Raw genomic sequence first — 21983 nt, 5'->3', positions numbered from 1 at the left:
ATCAAACGAAAGGCGTTTCACTCCGCATTACAATAGGGACAATTTTGAGCACGGTTGCCATTTAGGGTTGCCACCTATTCGACATTAAAAACAAATTCATAAGATATGCCGATATGGGTATCAAACGAAAGGTATTTCACTCCGCATTACAATAGGGACATTTTTGAGTAGGGTTGCTATTTAGGGTTGCCACCTATTCGAAATTAAAAAAAAATTGCATGAGATATGCCAATATGGGTATCAAACGAAAGGTATTTCACTCCGCATTACAATAGGGGCATCTTTGAGTAGGGTTGCTACTTAGGGTTGCCACCTATTGGTAATTTAAAAAAATGAATAAAATATGCCAATATGGGTATTAAACGAAAGGTATTTCACTCCGCGTTAGAATAGGGCATTTTTGAGTAGGGTTGCCATTTAGGGTTGCCACCTATTCGAAATAAAAAAAATTTCATGAGATATGCCGAGATGGGTATCAAACGAAAGGTATTTCACTCCGCATTACAATAGGGACGTTTTTGAGTAGTGTTGCCATTTAGGGTTGCCACCTATTCTAAATTAAAAAAGAATTGCATGAGATATGCCGTCATTAGTATTGTACGAAAGGCGTTTCACTCCGCATTACAATAGGGACAATTTTGAGCACGGTTGCCCTTTAGGGTTGCCACCTATTCTAAACTAAAAAAAATTGGATGAGATATGCCGACATGGGTATCAAAAGAAAGGCGTTTCACTCCGCATTACAATAGGGACATTTTTGATCACGGTTGCCATTTAGGGTAGTCACTTATTCTAAACTAAAAAAAATTGGATGAGATATGCCGTCATGGGTATCAAACGAAAGGCGTTTCACTCCGCATTACAATAGGGACATTTTTGAGTACGGTTGCCATTTGGGGTTGCCGCCTATTCGACACTAAAAAAAATTCATAAGATATGCCGAGATGGGTATCAAACGAAAGGTATTTCACTCCGCATTAAAATAGGGACATTTTTGAGAAGGGTTGCCCTTTACGGTTGCCACCTATTCTAAACTAAAAAAAATTGGATTAGATATGCCGATATGGGTATCAAACGAAAGGTATTTCACTCCGCATTACAATAGGGACATTTTTGAGTAGGGTTGCCATCTATTCGAAATTTAAAAAGAATTGCATGAGATATGCCAATATGGGTATCAAACGAAAGGTATTTCACTCCGAATTACAATAGGGACATCTTTGAGTAGGGTTGCTACTTAGGGTTGCCACCTATTCGCAATTAAAAAAATGCATAAAATATGCCAATATTGGTATTAAACGAAAGGTATTTCACTGCGCGTTAGAATAGGGCATTTTTGAGTAGGGTTGCCATTTAGGGTTGCCACCTATTCGAAATAAAAAAATTGCATGAGATATGCCGAGATGGGTATCAAACGAAAGGTATTTCACTCCGCATTACAATAGGGACGTTTTTGAGAAGGGTTGCCATTTAGGGTTGCCACTTATTCTAAATTAAAAAAGAATTGCATGAGATATGCCGTCATTGGTATTGTACGAAAGGCGTTTCACTCCGCATTACAATAGGGACATTTTTGAGTACGGTTGCCATTTGGTGTTGCCACCTATTCGACATTAAAAAAAATTCATAAGATATGCCGATATGGGTATCAAACGAAAGGTATTTCACTCCGCATTAGAATAGGGCATTTTTGAGTAGGGTTTCAATTTAGGGTTGCCACCTATTCGAAATAAAAAAAATTGCATGATATATACCGATATGGGTATCAAACGAAAGGTATTTCACTCCGCATTACAGTAGGGACATTTTTTGAGTCGGGTTGGTATTTAGGGTTGCCACCTTTTCGAAATTAAAAAAAATTGCATGAGATATGCCGATATGGGTATCATACGAAAGGTGTTTCACTCCGCATTACAATAGGGACATTTTTGAGTAGGGTTGCTATTTAGGGTTGCCACCTATTCGAAATTTAAAAAAAATTGCATGAGATTTGCCAAAATGGGTATCAAACGAAAGGTATTTCACTCCGCATTACAATAGGGACATTTTTGAGTAGGGTTGCTATTTAGGGTTGCCACCTATTAGAAATTTAAAAAAAATTGCATGAGATTTGCCAATATGGGTATCAAACGAAAGGTATTTCACTCCGCATTACAATAGGGACATTTTTGAGTAGGGTTGCTATTTAGGGTTGCCACCTATTCGAAATTAAAAAAATGAATAAAATATGCCAATATGGGTATGAAACGAAAGGTATTTTACTCCGCATTACAATAGGGACATTTTTGAGTAGGGTTGCTATTTAGGGTTGCCACCTATTAGAAATTTAAAAAAAATTGCATGAGATTTGCCAATATGGGTATCAAACGAAAGGTATTTTACTCCGCATTACAATAGGGACATTTTTGAGTAGGGTTGGCATTTAGGGTTGCCACCTATTCGAAATTAAAAAAAAATTGCATGAGATATGCCGTCATTGGTATTGTACGAAAGGCGTTTCACTCCGCATTACAGTAGGGACATTTTTTGAGTAGGGTTGGCATTTAGGGTTGCCACTTATTCGAAATTAAAAAAAATTGCATGAGATATGCCGATATGGGTATCATACGAAAGGTGTTTCACTCCGCATTACAATAGGGACATTTTTGAGTAGGGTTGCTATTTAGGGTTGCCACCTATTAGAAATTTAAAAAAATTGCATGAGATTTGCCAATATGGGTATCAAACTAAAGGTATTTCACTCCGCATTACAATAGGGACATTTTTGAGTAGGGTTGCTATTTAGGGTTGCCACCTATTCGAAATTAAAAAAATGAATAAAATATGGCAATATGGGTATGAAACGAAAGGTATTTTACTCCGCTCTAGAATAGGGCATTTTTGAGTAGGGTTGCCATTTAGGGTTGCCACCTATTCGAAATAAAAAAATTGCATGATATATACCGATATGGGTATCAAACGAAAGGTATTTCACTCCGCATCACAATAGGGAAACTTTTGAGTAGGGTTGCCATTTAGGGTTGTCAACTGTTCGAAATACAAAAAATTGGATGAGATATGCCGATATGGTTATCAAATGAAAGGTATTTCACTCCGCGGTACAATAGCGACATTTTTAGTAGGGTTGCCATTTAGGTCTGCCACCTATTCGAAATAAACAAAAAATTTAATGAAATATGCCGATATGGGTATCATACGAAAGGTATTTCACTCCGCATTACAATAGCGACATTTTTGAGTGGGGTTTCCATTTAGGGTTGACACCTATTCGAAATTAAAAAAAATTGCATGAGATATGCCAATATGGGTATTAAAAGAAGAGTATTTCACTCCGCATTAGAATAGGGCATTTTTGAGTAGGGTTGCAATTTAGGGTTGCCACCTATTCGAAATAAAAAAAATTGCATGATTTATACCGATATGGGTATCAAACGAAAAGTATTTCACTCCGCATTACAACAGGGACATTTTTGAGTAGGGTTGCGATTTAGGATTGCCACCTATTCGAAATTAAAAAAAATTGCATGAGATATGCCAATATGTGTATCAAATGAAAAGTATTTCACTCCGCAGTACAATAGCGACATTTTTAGTAGGGTTGCCATTTAGGTTTGCCACCTATTCGAAATAAACAAAAAATTGAATGAAATATGCCGATATGGGTATCATACGAAAGGTATTTCACTCCGTATTACAATAGGGACATTTTTGAGTAGAGCTGCCATTTTGGGTTGCCATCTATTCTAAATTAAAAAAAAATGCGTGAGATATGCCGTCATGTGTATCAAACGAAAGGTGTTTCACTCCGCATTACAATAGCGACATTTTTGAGTGGGGTTTCCATTTAGGGTTGTCACCTATTCGAAATTAAAAAAAAATTCATGAGATATGCCGATATTGGTATCAAACGAAAGGTGTTTCACTCCGAATTACTATAGGGACATTTTTGAGTAGGGTTGCCATTAAGGGTTGCCACTTATTCGAAATTAACAAAAAATTCATGAGATATGCCGATATGGGTATCAAACGAAAGGTATTTCACTCCGCATTACAGTAGGGACATTTTTAAGCAGGGTTGCCATTTAGGGTTGCCACCTATTCTAAATTAAAAAAAATTGCATGAGATATGCCGACATGGGTATCAAACGAAAGGTATTTCACTCCGCATTACAATAGGGACATTTTTGAGTAGGGTTGCTATTTAGGGTTGCCACCTATTCGAAATTAAAAAAAATTTCATGAGATATGCTGATATGGGTATCATACGAAAGGTGTTTCACTTCGCATTACAACAGGGACATTTTTGAGTAGGGTTGCTATTTAGGGTTGCCACCTATTCGAAATTAAAAAAAATTGCATGAGATATGCCAGTATGGGTATCAAACGAAAGGTATTTCACTACGCATTTCAATAGGGACATCTTTGAGTAGGGTTGCTACTTTGGGTTGCCACCTATTCGAAATTAAAAAAATGCATAAAATATGCCAATATGGGTATTAAACGAAAGGTATTTCACTCCGCTCTAGAATAGGGCATTTTTGAGTGTGGTTGCCATTTAGGGTTGCCGCCTATTCGAAATAAAAAAAATTGCATGAGATATGCCGAGACGGGTATCAAACGAAAGGTATTTCACTCCGCATTAAAATAGGGACATTTTTCAGTAGGGTTGCCATTTAGGGTTGCCACCTATTCTAAATTTAAAAAAAATTGGATGAGATATGCCGTCATGGGTATCAAACTAAAGGCGTTTCACTCCGCATTACAATAGGGACAATTTTGAGCTCGGTTGCCATTTAGGGTTGCTACCTATTCGACAATAAAAACAAATTCATAAGATATGCCGATATGGGTATCAAACGAAAGGTATTTCACTCCACATTACAATAGGGACATTTTTGAGTAGGGTTGCCACCTATTCGAAATTTAAAAAAAATTCCATGAGATATGCCAATATGGGTATCAAACGAAAGGTATTTCACTCCGCATTACAATAGGGACATCTTTGAGTAGGGTTGCTACTTAGGGTTGCCACCTATTCGCAATTAAAAAAATGCATAAAATATGCCAATATGGGTATTAAACGAAAGGTATTTCACACCGCGTTAGACTAGGGCATTTTTGAGTAGGGTTGCTATTTAGGGCTGCCACCTATTCGAAATTAAAAAAAATTTCATGAGATATGCCGATATGGGTATCATACGAAAGGTGTTTCACTTCGCATTACAACAGGGACATTTTTGAGTAGGGTTGCTATTTAGGGTTGCCACCTATTCGAAATTTAAAAAAAATTGCATGAGATATGCCAATATGGGTATCAAACGAAAGGTATTTCACTACGCATTTCAATAGGGACATCTTTGAGTAGGGTTGCTACTTTGGGTTGCCACCTATTGGAAATTAAAAAAAATGCTTAAAATATGCCAATATGGGTATTAAACGAAAGGTATTTCACTCCGCGTTAGAATAGGGCATTTTTTAGTAGGGTTGCCATTTAGGGTTGCCACGTATTCGAAATAAAAAAAATTCCATGAGATATGGCGAGATGGGTATCAAACGAAAGGTATTTCACTCCGCATTACAATAGGATCGTTTTTGAGTAGTGTTGCCATTTAGGGTTGCCACCTATTCTAAATTAAAAAAGAATTGCATGAGATATGCCGTCATTGGTATTGTACGAAAGGTGTTTCACTCCGCATTACAATAGGGACAATTTTGAGCACGGTTACCATTTAGGGTTGCCACCTATTCGGCATTAAAAACAAATTCATAAGATATGCCGATATGGGTATTAAACGAAAGGTATTTCACTCCGCATTACAATAGGGACATTTTTGAGTACGGTTGCCATTTGGGGTTGCCGCCTATTCGACACTAAAAAAAATTCATAAGATATGCCGAGATGGGTATCAAACGAAAGGTATTTCACTCCGCATTAAAATAGGAACATTTTTGATTAGGGTTGCCAATTAGGGTTGCCACCTATCCTAACTAAAAAAAATTGGATGAGATATGCCGTCATGGGTATCAAACGAAAGGCGTTTCACTCCGCATTACAATAGGGACATTTTTGAGCACGGTTGCCATTTAGGGTTGCCACCTATTCGACATTAAAAAAAAATTCATAAGATATGCCGATATGGGTATCAAACGAAAGGTATTTCACTCCGCATTACAATAGGGACAATTTTGAGTAGGGTTGCTATTTAGGGTTGCCACCTATTCGAAATTTAAAAAAAATTGCATGAGATATGCCAATATGGGTATCAAACGAAAGGTATTTCACTCCGAATTACAATAGGGACATCTTTGAGTAGGGTTGCTACTTAGGGTTGCCACCTATTCGCAATTAAAAAAATGCATAAAATATGCCAATATGGGTATTAAACGAAAGGTGTTTCACTCCGCGTTAGAATAGGGCATTTTTGAGTAGGGTTGCCCTTTAGGGTTGCCACCTATTCGAAAAAAAATTGCATGAGATATGCCGAGATGGGTATCAAACGAAAGTTATTTCATTCCGCATTACAATAGGGACGTTTTTGAGAAGGGTTGCCATTTAGGGTTGCCACCTATTCTAAATTAAAAAAGAATTGCATGAGATATGCCGTCATTGGTATTGTACGAAAGGCGTTTCACTCCGTATTATAATAGGGACATTTTTGAGTACGGTTGCCATTTGGGGTTGCCACCTATTCGACATTAAAAAAAATTCATAAGATATGCCGATATGGGTATCAAACGAAAGGTATTTCACTCCGCATTACAGTAGGGACATTTTTAAGTAGGGTTACCATTTAGGGTTGCCACCTATTCTAAATTAAAAAAAATTGCATGAGATATGCCAACATGGGTATCAAACGAAAGGTATTTCACTCCGCATTACAATAGGGACATTTTTGAGTAGGGTTGCTATTTGGGGTTGCCACCTATTCGAAATTAAAAAAAATTGCATGAGATATGCCAATATGGGTATCAAACGAAAGGTATTTCACTACGCATTTCAATAGGGACATCTTTGAGTAGGGTTGCTACTTAGGGTTGCCACCTATTCTAAACTAAAAAAAAATGGATGAGATATGCCGACATGGGTATCAAACGAAAGGCGTTTCACTCCGCATTACAATAGGGACATTTTTGAGCACGGTTGCCATTTAGGGTAGTCACTTATTCTAAACTAAAAAAAATTGGATGAGATATGCCAACAATGGTATCAAACGAAAGGCGTTTCACTCCGCATTACAATAGGGACATTTTTGAGTACGGTTGCCATTTGGGGTTGCCGCCTATTCGACACTAAAAAAAATTCATAAGATATGCCGAGATGGGTATCAAACGAAAGGTATTTCACTCCGCATTAAAATAGGGACATTTTTGAGAAGGGTTGCCCTTTACGGTTGCCACCTATTCTAAACTAAAAAAAATTGGATTAGATATGCCGATATGGGTATCAAACGAAAGGTATTTCACTCCGCATTACAATAGGGACATTTTTGAGTAGGGTTGCCACCTATTCGAAATTTAAAAAGAATTGCATGAGATATGCCAATATGGGTATCAAACGAAAGGTATTTCACTCCGAATTACAATAGGGACATCTTTGAGTAGGGTTGCTACTTAGGGTTGCCACCTATTCGCAATTAAAAAAATGCATAAAATATGCCAATATGGGTATTAAACGAAAGGTATTTCACTGCGATTTGAGTAGGGTTGCCATTTAGGGTTGCCACCTATTCGAAATAAAAAAATTGCATGAGATATGCCGAGATGGGTATCAAACGAAAGGTATTTCACTCCGCATTACAATAGGGACGTTTTTGAGAAGGGTTGCCATTTAGGGTTGCCACTTATTCTAAATTAAAAAAGGATTGCATGAGATATGCCGTCATTGGTATTGTACGAAAAGCGTTTCACTCCGCATTACAATAGGGACATTTTTGAGTACGGTTGCCATTTGGTGTTGCCACCTATTCGACATTAAAAAAAATTCATAAGATATGCCGATATGGGTATCAAACGAAAGGTATTTCACTCCGCATTACAATAGCGACATTTTTGAGTGGGGTTCCCATTTAGGGTTGACACCTATTCGAAATTAAAAAAAATTGCATGAGATATGCCAATATGGGTATTAAACGAAGAGTATTTCACTCCGCATTAGAATAGGGCATTTTTGAGTAGGGTTGCAATTTAGGGTTGCCACCTATTCGAAATAAAAAAAATTGCATGATATATACCGATATGGGTATCAAACGAAAGGTATTTTACTCCGCATTACAATAGGGACATTTTTGAGTAGGGTTGGCATTTAGGGTTGCCACCTATTCGAAATTAAAAAAAATTGCATGAGATATGCCGTCATTGGTATTGTACGAAAGGCGTTTCACTCCGCATTACAGTAGGGACATTTTTTGAGTAGGGTTGGCATTTAGGGTTGCCACCTATTCGAAATTAAAAAAAATTGCATGAGATATGCCGATATGGGTATCATACGAAAGGTATTTCACTCCGCATTACAATAGGGACATTTTTGAGTAGGGTTGCTACCTATTCGAAATTAAAAAAAATTGCATGAGATATGCCGATATGGGTATCAAACGAAAGGTATTTCACTCCACATTACAATAGGGACATTTTTGAGTAGGGTTGCCACCTATTCGAAATTAAAAAAAATTGCATGAGATATGCCGATATGGGTATCAAACGAAAGGCGTTTCACTCCGCATTACAATAGGGACAATTTTGAGCACGGTTGCCATTTAGGGTTGCTACCTATTCGACATTAAAAACAAATTCAAAAGATATGCCGATATGGGTATCAAACGAAAGGCATTTCACTCCACATTACAATAGGGACATTTTTGAGTAGGGTTGATATTTAGGGTTGCCACCTATTCGAAATTTAAAAAAAATTCCATGAGATATGCCAATATGGGTATCAAACGAAAGGTATTTCACTCCGCATTACAATAGGGACATCTTTGAGTATGGTTGCTACTTAAGGTTGCCACATATTGGAAATTAAAAAAAAATGCTTAAAATATGCCAATATGGGTATTAAACGAAAGGTATTTCACTCCGAGTTAGAATAGGGCATTTTTGAGTAGGGTTGCCATTTAGGGTTGCCACGTATTCGAAATAAAAAAAATTCCATGAGATATGGCGAGATGGGTATCAAACGAAAGGTATTTCACTCCGCATTACAATAGGATCGTTTTTGAGTAGTGTTGCCATTTAGGGTTGCCACCTATTCGACATTAAAAAAAAAATTCATAAGATATGCCGATATGGGTATCAAACGAAAGGTATTTCACTCCGCAGTACAATAGCGACATTTTTAGTAGGGTTGCCATTTAGGTTTGCCACCTATTCGAAATAAACAAAAAATTTAATGAAATATGCCGATATGGTTATCATACGAAAGGTATTTCACTCCGCATTACAATAGGGACATTTTTGAGTAGAGTTGCCATTTTGGGTTGCCATCTATTCTAAATTTAAAAAAAATGCGTGAGATATGCCGTCATGTGTATCAAACGAAAGGTGTTTCACTCCGCATTACTATAGGGACATTTTTGAGTAGGGTTGCCATTAAGGGTTGCCACCTATTCGAAATTAAAAAAATTCATGAGATATGCCGATATGGGTATCAAACGAAAGGTATATCCCTCCGCATTACAATAGGGAAATTTTTGAGTAGGGTTGCCATTTAGGGTTGCCACCTATTCGAAATTAAAAAAAAATCGTGAGATATGCCAATATGTGTATCAAATGAAAGGTATTTCACTCCGCAGTACAATAGCGACATTTTTAGTAGGGTTGCCATTTAGGTTTGCCACCTATTCGAAATAAACAAAAAATTTTATGAAATATGCCGATATGGTTATCATACGAAAGGTATTTCACTCCGCATTACAATAGGGACATTTTTGAGTAGAGTTGCCATTTTGGGTTGCCATCTATTCTAAATTTAAAAAAAATGCGTGAGATATGCCGTCATGTGTATCAAACGAAAGGTGTTTCACTCCGCATTACTATAGGGACATTTTTGAGTAGGGTTGCCATTAAGGGTTGCCACCTATTCGAAATTAAAAAAAATTCATGAGATATGCCGATATGGGTATCAAACGAAAGGTATATCCCTCCGCATTACAATAGGGAAATTTTTGAGTAGGGTTGCCATTTAGGGTTGCCACCTATTCGAAATTAAAAAAAATTCATGAGATATGCCGATATTGGTATCAAACGAAAGGTGTTTCATTCCGCATTACTATAGGGACATTTTTGAGTAGGGTTGCCATTTAGGGTTGCCACTTATTCGAAATTAACAAATAATTCATGAGATATGCCGATATGGGTATCATACGAAAGGTGTTTCACTCCGCATTACAACAGGGACATTTTTGAGTTGGGTTGCTATTTAGGGTTGCCACCTATTCGAAATAAAAACATTGCATTGGATATGCCGATACGGGTATCAAACGAAAGGTATTTCACTCCGCATTACAGTAGAGACATTTTTAAGCAGGGTGCCATTTAGGGTTGCCACCTATTCTAAATTAAAAAAAATTGCATGAGATATGCCAACATGGGTATCAAACGAAAGGTATTTCACTCCGCATTACAATAGGGACATTTTTGAGTAGGGTTGCTATTTAGGGTTTCCACCTATTCGAAATTAAAAAAAATTGCATGAGATATGCCGATATGGGTATCATACGAAAGGTGTTTCACTCCGCATTACAACAGGGACATTTTTGAGTTGGGTTGCTATTTAGGGTTGCCACGTATTCGAAATAAAAAAAATTCCATGAGATATGCCGAGATGGGCATCAAACGAAAGGTATTTCACTCCGCATTAAAATAGTGACATTTTTGAGTAGGGTTGCCATTTAGGATTGCCACCTATCCTAACTAAAAAAAATTGGACGAGATATGCCGTCATGGGTATCAAACGAAAGGTATTTCACTCCGCATTACAGTAGGGACATTTTTAAGCAGGGTTGCCATTTAGGGTTGCCACCTATTCTAAATTAAAAAAAATTGCATGAGATATGCCAACATGGGGATTAAACGAAAGGTATTTCACCCCGCATTACAATAGGGACATTTTTGAGTAGGGTTGCTATTTAGGGTTGCCACCTATTCGAAATTTAAAAAAAATTGCATGAGATATGCCAATATGGGTATCAAACGAAAGGTATTTCACTACGCATTTCAATAGGGACATCTTTGAGTAGGGTTGCTACTTAGGGTTGCCACCTATTCGAAATTAAAAAAATGCATAAAATATGCCAATATGGGTATTAAATGAAAGGTATTTCACTCCGCTCTAGAATAGGGAATTTTTGAGTAGAGTTGCCATTTAAGGTTGCCGCCTTTTCGAAATAAAAAAAATTACATGACGAGACGGGTATCAAACGAAAGGTATTTCACTCCGCATTAAAATAGGGCCATTTTTGAGTAGGGTTGCCATTTAGGGTTGCCACCTATTCTAAATTAAAAAAAATTGGATCAGATATGCCGTCATGGGTATCAAACGAAAGGCGTTTCACTCCACATTACAATAGGGACAATTTTGAGCACGGTTGCCATTTAGGGTTGCTATCTATTCGACATTAAAAACAAATTCATAAGATATGCCGATATGGGTATCAAACGAAAGGTATTTCACTCCACATTACAATAGGGACATTTTTGAGTAGGGTTGCTATTTAGGGTTGCCACCTATTCGAAATTTAAAAAAAATTGCATGAGATATGCCAATATGGGTATCAAACGAAAGGTGTTTCACTCCGCATTACAATAGGGACATCTTTGAGTAGGATTGCTACTTAGGGTTGCCACCTATTCGAAATTAAAAAAATGCATAAAATATGCCAATATGGGTATTAAACGAAAGGTATTTCACTCCGCTCTAGAATAAGGCCTTTTTGAGTAGGGTTGCCATTTAGGGTTGCCACCTATTCGAAATAAAAAATTGCATGAGATATGCCGAGACGGCACCTATTTGAAATTTAAAAAAAATGCATAAAATATGCCATTATGGGTATTAAACGAAAGGTATTTCACTCCGCGTTAGAATAGGGCATTTTTGAGTAGGGTTGCCATTTAGGGTTGCCACGTATTCGAAATAAAAAAAATTCCATGAGATATGCCGAGATGGGTATCAAACGAAAGGTATTTCACTCCGCATTAAAATAGGGACATTTTTGAGTAGGGTTGCCATTTAGGATTGCCACCTATCCTAACTAAAAAAAAGGGTATCAAACGAAAGGTATTTCACTCCGCATTACAGTAGGGACATTTTTAAGCAGGGTTGCCATTTAGGGTTGCCACCTATTCTAAATTAAAAAAAATTGCATGAGATATGCCAACATGGGGATCAAACGAAAGGTATTTCACCCCGCATTACAATAGGGACATTTTTGAGTAGGGTTGCTATTTAGGGTTGCCACCTATTCGAAATTTAAAAAAAATTGCATGAGATATGCCAATATGGGTATCAAACGAAATGTATTTCACTACGCATTTCAATAGGGACATCTTTGAGTAGGGTTGCTACTTAGGGTTGCCACCTATTCGAAATTAAAAAAATGCATAAAATATGCCAATATGGGTATTAAACGAAAGGTATTTCACTCCGCTCTAGAATAAGGCATTTTTGAGTAGGGTTGCCATTTAGGGTTGCCACCTATTCGAAATAAAAAATTGCATGAGATATGCCGAGACGGGTATCAAACGAAAGGTATTTCACTCCGCATTAAAATAGGGAAATTTTTGAGTAGGGTTGCCATTTAGGGTTGCCACCTATTCGACATAAAAAAAAAAATTCATAAGATATGCCGATATGGGTATCAAACGAAAGGTATTTCACTCCGCAGTACAATAGGGACATTTTTGAGTAGGGTTGCTATTTAGGGTTGCCACCTATTGGAAATTAAAAAAGTGCATAAAATATCCCAATATGGGTATTAAACGAAAGGTATTTCACTCCGTGTTAGAATAGAGCATTTTTGAGTAGGGTTGCCATTTAGGGTTGCCACCTATTCGAAATAAAAAAAATTGCATGAGGTATGCCGAGATGGGTATCAAACGAAAGTATTTCATTCCGCATTACAATAGGGACGTTTTTGAGAAGGGCTGCCATTTAGGGTTTCCACCTATTCTAAATTAAAAAAGAATTGCATGAGATATGCCGTCATTGGTATTGTACGAAAGGCGTTTCACTCCGCATTACAATAGGGACAATTTTGAGCACGGTTGCCATTTAGGGTTGCCACCTATTCGACATTAAAAGCAAATTCATAAGATATGCCGATATGGGTATCAAACGAAAGGTATTTCACTCCGCATTACAATAGGGACATTTTTGAGTACGGTTGCCATTTGGGGTTGCCGCCTATTCGACACTAAAAAAAATTCATAAGATATGCCGAGATGGGTATCAAACGAAAGGTATTTCACTCCGCATAAAAATAAGGACATTTTTGAGAAGGGTTGCCATTTAGGGTTGCCACCTATTCTAAACTAAAAAAAATTGGATGAGATATGCCGTCATGGGTATCAAACGAAAGGCGTTTCACTCCGCATTACAATAGGGACATTTTTGAGCACGGTTGCCATTTAGGGTAGTCACTTATTCGAAAATAAAAAAAATTGCATTAGATATGCCGATATGGGTATCAAACGAAAGGTATTTCACTCCGCATTACAATAGGGACATTTTTGAGTAGGGTTGCTATTTAGGGTCGTCACCTATTCGAAATAAAAAAATTGCATGAGATATGCCGAGATGGGTATCAAACGAAAGGTGTTTCACTCCGCATAACAATAGGCACATTTTTGAATAGGGTTGCTATTTAGGGTTGCCACCTATTCGAAATTTAAAAAAAATTGCATGAGATTTGCCAATATGGGTATCAAACGAAAGGTATTTCACTCCGCATTACAATAGGGACGTTTTTGAGAAGGGTTGCCATTTAGGGTTGCCACCTATTCTAAATTAAAAAAGAATTGTATGAGTTATGCCGCCATTGGTATTGTACGAAAGGCGTTTCACTCCGCATTACAATAGGGACATTTTTGAGTACGGTTGCCATTTGGTGTTGCCACCTATTCGACATTAAAAAAAATTCATAAGATATGCCGATATGGGTATCAAACGAAAGGTATTTCACTCCGCATTACAATAGCGACATTTTTGAGTGGGGTTTCCATTTAGGGTTGACACCTATTCGAAATTAAAAAAAATTGCATGGGATATGCCAATATGGGTATTAAACGAAGAGTATTTCACTCCGCATTAGAATAGGGCATTTTTGAGTAGGGTTGCAATTTAGGGTTGCCACCTATTCGAAATAAAAAAAATTGCATGATATATACCGATATGGGTATCAAACGAAAGGTATTTCACTCCGCATTACAATAGTGACATTTTTGAGTAGGGTTGCCACCTATTCGAAATTTAAAAAAAATTGCATGAGATTTGCCAATATGGGTATCAAACGAAAGGTATTTCACTCCGCATTACAGTAGGGACATTTTTTGAGAAGGGTTGCTATTTAGGGTTGCCACCTATTCGAAATAAAAAAAAATTGCATGAGATATGCCGATATGGGTATCATACGAAAGGTCTTTCACTCCGCATTACAATAGGGACATTTTTGAGTAGGGTTGCTATTTAGGGTTGCCACCTATTCGAAATTTAAAAAAATTGCATGAGATTTTCCAATATGGGTATCAAACGAAAGGTATTTCACTCCGCATTACAATAGGGACATTTTTGAGTAGGGTTGCTATTTAGGGTTGCCACCTATTCGAAATTAAAAAAATGCATAAAATATGCCAATATGGGTATTAAACTAAAGGTATTTCACTCCGCGCTATAATAGTGCATTTTTGAGTAGGGTTGCCATTTAGGGTTGCCACCTATTCGAAATAAAAAAAATTGTATGAGATATGCCGAGACGGGTATCAAAAGAAAGGTATTTCACTCCGCATTAAAATAGGGACATTTTTGAGTAGGGTTGCCATTTAGGGTTGCCACCAATTCTAAATTAAAAAAAATTGGATGAGATATGCCGTCATGGGTACCAAACGAAAGGTATTTCACTCCGCATTACAATAAGGACATTTTTGAGTAGGGTTGCTATTTAGGGTTGCCACCTATTCGAAATTTAAAAAAATTGCATGAGATATGCCAATATGGGTATGCAACGAAAGGTATTTCACTCCGCATTACAATAGGGGCATCTTTGAGTAGGGTTGCTACTTATGGTTGCCACGTATTGGAAATTAAAAAAAATGCATAAAATATGCCAATATGGGTATTAAACGAAATGTATTTCACTCCGCGTTAGAATAGGGCATTTTTGAGTAGGGTTGCCATTTAGGGTTGCCACCTATTCGAAATAAAAAAAATTGTATGAGATATGCCGAGACGGGTATCAAAAGAAAGGTATTTCACTCCGCATTACAATAGGGACAATTTTGAGCACGGTTGCCATTTAGGGTTGCCACCTATTCGACATTAAAAACAAATTGATAAGATATGCCGATATGGGTATCAAACGAAAGGTATTTCACTCCGCATTACAATAAGGACATTTCTGAGTAGGGTTGCTATTTAGGGTTGCCACCTATTCGAAATTTAAAAAAATTGCATGAGATATGCCAATATGGGTATGCAACGAAAGGTATTTCACTCCGCATTACAATAGGGGCATCTTTGAGTAGGGTTGCTACTTATGGTTGCCACGTATTGGAAATTAAAAAAAATGCATAAAATATGCCAATATGGGTATTAAACTAAAGGTATTTCACTCCGCGCTATAATAGTGCATTTTTGAGTAGGGTTGCCATTTAGGGTTGCCACCTATTCGAAATAAAAAAAATTGTATGAGATATGCCGAGACGGGTATCAAAAGAAAGGTATTTCACTCCGCATTACAATAGGGACAATTTTGAGCACGGTTGCCATTTAGGGTTGCCACCTATTCGACATTAAAAACAAATTGATAAGATATGCCGATATGGGTATCAAACGAAAGGTATTTCACTCCGCATTACAATAAGGACATTTTTGAGTAGGGTTGCTATTTAGGGTTGCCACCTATTCGAAATTTAAAAAAATTGCATGAGATATGCCAATATGGGTATGCAACGAAAGGTATTTCACTCCGCATTACAATAGGGGAATCTTTGAGTAGGGTTGCTACTTATGGTTGCCACGTATTGGAAATTAAAAAAAATGCATAAAATATGCCAATATGGGTATTAAACGAAATGTATTTCACTCCGCGTTAGAATAGGGCATTTTTGAGTAGGGTTGCCATTTAGGGTTGCCATTCCATGAGATATGCCGAGATGGGTATCAAACGAAAGTTATTTCACTCCGCATTACAATAGGGACGTTTTTGAGTAGTGTTGCCATTTAGGGTTGCCACCTATTCAAAATTAAAAAAGAATTGCATGAGATATGCCGTCATTGGTATTGTACGAAAGGCGTTTCACTCCGCATTACAATAGGGACAATTTTGAGCACGGTTGCCATTTAGGGTTGCCACCTATTCGACATTAAAAACAAATTCATAAGATATGCCGATATGGGTATCAAACGAAAGGTATTTCACTCCGCATTACAATAGGGGCATTTTTGAGTCCGGTTGCCATCTGGGGTTGCCGCCTATTCGACACTAAAAAAAATTCATAAGATATGCCGAGATGGGTATCAAACGAACGGTATTTCACTCCGCATTAAAATAGGGACATTTTTGAGTAGGGTTGCCATTTAGGGTTGCCACCTATTCTAAACTAAAAAAAATTGGATGAGATATGCCCTCATGGGTATCAAACGAAAGGCGTTTCACTCCGCATTACAATAGGGACATTTTTGAGCACGGTTGCCATTTAGGGTTGCCACCTATTCGACATTAAAAAAATTCATAAGATATGCCGATATGGGTATCAAACGAAAGGTATTTCACTCCGCATTAAAATAGGGACATTTTTGAGAAGGGTTGCCATTTATGGTTGCCACCTATTCTAAACCAAAAAAAATTGGATGAGATATGCCGTCATGGGTATCAAACGAAAGGCGTTTCACTCCGCATTACAATAGGGACATTATTGAGCACAGTTGCCATTTAGGGTTTCCGCCTATTCGACATTAAAAAAAATTCATAAGATATGCCGAGATGGGTATCAAACGAACGGTATTTCACTCCGCATTAAAATAGGGACATTTTTGAGTAGGGTTGCCATTTAGGGTTGCCACCTATTCTAAACTAAAAAAAATTGGATGAGATATGCCGTCATGGGTATCAAACGAAAGGTATTTCACTCCGCATTACAATAGGGACATTTTTGAGTAGGGTTGCTATTTAGGGTTGCCACCTATTCGAAATTTAAAAAAAAATTGCATGAGATATGCCAATATGGGTATCAAACGAAAGGTATTTCACTCCGAATTACAATAGGGACATCTTGGAGTAGGGTTGCTACTTAGGGTTGCCACCTATTCGCAATTAAAAAAAATGCATAAAATATGCCAATATTGGTATTAAACGAAAGGTATTTCACTCCGCGTTAGAATAGGGCATTTTTGAGTAGGGTTGCCATTTAGGGTTGCCACCTATTGGAAATAAAAAAATTGCATTAGATATGCCGAGATGGGTATTAAACGAAAGGTATTTCACTCCGCATTACAATAGGGACGTTTTTGAGAAGGGTTGCCATTTAGGGTTGCCACCTATTCTAAATTAAAAAATTATTGCATGAGATATTCCGTCATTGGTATTGTACGAAAGGCATTTCACTCCGCATTACAATAGGGACATTTTTGAGTACGGTTGCCATTTGGGGTTGCCACCTATTCGACATTAAAAAAAATTCATAAGATATGCCGATATGGGTATCAAACGAAAGGTATTTCACTCCGCATTAAAATAGGGACATTTTTGAGAAGGGTTGCCATTTAGGGTTGCCACCTATTCTAAACTAAAAAAAATTGGATGAGATATGCCGTCATGGGTATCAAACGAAAGACGTTTCACTCCGCATTACAATAGGGACATTTTTGAGCACGGTTGCCATTTAGGGTAGTCACTTATTCGAAAATAAAAAAATTGCATTAGATATGCCGATATGGGTATCAAACGAAAGGTATTTCACTCCGCATTACAATAGGGACATTTTTTAATAGGGTTGCTATTTAGGGTTGCCACCTATTCGAAATTTAAAAAAATTGCATGAGATATGCCAATATGGGTATCAAACGAAAGGTATTTCACTCCGAATTACAATAGGGACATCTTTGAGTAGGGTTGCTACTTAGGGTTGCCACCTATTCGCAATAAAAAAATGCATAAAATATGCCAATATGGGTATTAAACGAAAGGTATTTCACTGCGCGTTAGAATAGGGCATTTTTGAGTAGGGTTGCCATTTAGGGTTGCCACCAATTCGAAATAAAAAAATTGCATGATATATGCCGAGATGGGTATCAAACGAAAGGTATTTCACTCCGCATTACAATAGGGACGTTTTTGAGAAGGGTTGCCATTTAGGGTTGCCACCTATTCTAAATTAAAAAAGAATTGTATGAGATATGCCGTCATTGGTATTGTATGAAAGGCGTTTCACTCCGCATTACAATAGGGACATTTTTGAGTACGGTTGCCTTTTGGTGTTGCCACCTATTCGACATTAAAAAAAATTCATAAGATATGCCGATATGGGTATCAAACGAAAGGTATTTCACTCCGCATTACAATAGCGACATTTTTGAGTGGGGTTTCCATTTAGGGTTGACACCTATTCGAAATTAAAAAAAAATTCCATGAGATATGCCAATATGGGTATTAAACGAAGAGTATTTCACTCCGCATTAGAATAGGGCATTTTTGAGTAGGGTTGCAATTTAGGGTTGCCACCTATTCGAAATAAAAAAAATTGCATGATATATACCGATATGGGTATCAAACGAAAGGTATTTCACTCCGCATTACAGTAGGGACATTTTTTGAGTAGGGTTGCCACCTATTTGAAATTAAAAAAAATTGCATGAGATATGCCGATATGGGTATCATACGAAAGGTGTTTCACTCCGCATTAAAATAGGCACATTTTTGAGTAGCGTTGCTATTTAGGGTTGCCACCTATTCGAAATTTAAAAAAAATTGCATGAGATTTGCCAATATGGGTATCAAACGAAAGGTATTTCACTCCGCATTACAATAGGGACATTTTTGAGTAGGGTTGCTATTTAGGGTTGCCACCTATTCGAAATTTAAAAAAAATTGCACGAGATATGCCAATATGGGTATCAAACGAAAGGTATTTCACTCCGCATTACAGTAGGGACATTTTTGAGTAGGGTTGCTATTTAGGGTTGCTATTTAGGGTTGCCACCTATTCGAAATAAAAAAAATTGCATGAGATATGCCGATATGGGTACCATACGAAAGGTCTTTCACTCCGCATTACAATAGGGACATTTTTGAGTAGGGTTGCTATTTAGGGTTGCCACCTATTCGAAATAAAAAAAATTGCATGATATATACCGATATGGGTATCAAACGAAAGGTATTTCACTCCGCATTACAATAGTGACATTTTTGAGTAGGGTTGCTATTTAGGGTTGCCACCTATTCGAAATTTAAAAAAAATTGCATGAGATTTGCCAATATGGGTATCAAACGAAAGGTATTTCACTCCGCATTACAGTAGGGACATTTTTTGAGAAGGGTTGCTATTTAGGGTTGCCACCTATTCGAAATAAAAAAAAATTGCATGAGATATGCCGATATGGGTATCATACGAAAGGTCTTTCACTCCGCATTACAATAGGGACATTTTTGAGTAGGGTTGCTATTTAGGGTTGCCACCTATTCGAAATTTAAAAAAATTGCATGAGATTTTCCAATATGGGTATCAAACGAAAGGTATTTCACTCCGCATTACAATAGGGACATTTTTGAGTAGGGTTGCTATTTAGGGTTGCCACCTATTCGAAATTAAAAAAATGCATAAAATATGCCAATATGGGTATTAAACTAAAGGTATTTCACTCCGCGCTATAATAGTGCATTTTTGAGTAGGGTTGCCATTTAGGGTTGCCACCTATTCGAAATAAAAAAAATTGTATGAGATATGCCGAGACGGGTATCAAAAGAAAGGTATTTCACTCCGCATTAAAATAGGGACATTTTTGAGTAGGGTTGCCATTTAGGGTTGCCACCAATTCTAAATTAAAAAAAATTGGATGAGATATGCCGTCATGGGTACCAAACGAAAGGCGTTTCACTCCGAATTACAATAGGGACAATTTTGAGCACGGTTGCCATTTAGGGTTGCCACCTATTCGACATTAAAAACAAATTGATAAGATATGCCGATATGGGTATCAAACGAAAGGTATTTCACTCCGCATTACAATAAGGACATTTTTGAGTAGGGTTGCTATTTAGGGTTGCCACCTATTCGAAATTTAAAAAAATTGCATGAGATATGCCAATATGGGTATGCAACGAAAGGTATTTCACTCCGCATTACAATAGGGGCATCTTTGAGTAGGGTTGCTACTTATGGTTGCCACGTATTGGAAATTAAAAAAAATGCATAAAATATGCCAATATGGGTATTAAACGAAATGTATTTCACTCCGCGTTAGAATAGGGCATTTTTGAGTAGGGTTGCCATTTAGGGTTGCCATTCCATGAGATATGCCGAGATGGGTATCAAACGAAAGTTATTTCACTCCGCATTACAATAGGGACGTTTTTGAGTAGTGTTGCCATTTAGGGTTGCCACCTATTCAAAATTAAAAAAGAATTGCATGAGATATGCCGTCATTGGTATTGTACGAAAGGCGTTTCACTCCGCATTACAATAGGGACAATTTTGAGCACGGTTGCCATTTAGGGTTGCCACCTATTCGAGATTAAAAACAAATTCATAAGATATGCCGATATGGGTATCAAACGAAAGGTATTTCACTCCGCATTACAATAGGGGCATTTTTGAGTCCGGTTGCCATCTGGGGTTGCCGCCTATTCGACACTAAAAAAAATTCATAAGATATGCCGAGATGGGTATCAAACGAACGGTATTTCACTCCGCATTAAAATAGGGACATTTTTGAGTAGGGTTGCCATTTAGGGTTGCCACCTATTCTAAACTAAAAAAAATTGGATGAGATATGCCGTCATGGGTATCAAACGAAAGGCGTTTCACTCCGCATTACAATACGGACATTTTTGAGCACGGTTGCCATTTAGGGTTGCCACCTATTCGACATTAAAAAAATTCATAAGATATGCCGATATGGGTATCAAACGAAAGGTATTTCACTCCGCATTAAAATAGGGACATTTTTGAGAAGGGTTGCCATTTATGGTTGCCACCTATTCTAAACCAAAAAAAATTGGATGAGATATGCCGTCATGGGTATCAAACGAAAGGCGTTTCACTCCGCATTACAATAGGGACATTATTGAGCACAGTTGCCATTTAGGGTTTCCGCCTATTCGACATTAAAAAAAATTCATAAGATATGCCGAGATGGGTATCAAACGAACGGTATTTCACTCCGCATTAAAATAGGGACATTTTTGAGTAGGGTTGCCATTTAGGGTTGCCACCTATTCTAAACTAAAAAAAATTGGATGAGATATGCCGTCATGGGTATCAAACGAAAGGTATTTCACTCCGCATTACAATAGGGACATTTTTGAGTAGGGTTGCTATTTAGGGTTGCCACCTATTCGAAATTTAAAAAAAAATTGCATGAGATATGCCAATATGGGTATCAAACGAAAGGTATTTCACTCCGAATTACAATAGGGACATCTTGGAGTAGGGTTGCTACTTAGGGTTGCCACCTATTCGCAATTAAAAAAAATGCATAAAATATGCCAATATTGGTATTAAACGAAAGGTATTTCACTCCGCGTTAGAATAGGGCATTTTTGAGTAGCGTTGCCATT

The sequence above is a fragment of the Eurosta solidaginis genome, chromosome 2 (assembly GCF_040869045.1).
Source record: "Eurosta solidaginis isolate ZX-2024a chromosome 2, ASM4086904v1, whole genome shotgun sequence".
Lineage (NCBI taxonomy): Eukaryota > Metazoa > Arthropoda > Insecta > Diptera > Tephritidae > Eurosta > Eurosta solidaginis.
The sequence above is the reverse complement of the archived record's forward strand: the minus strand, read 5'-3'. Positions refer to the sequence as shown.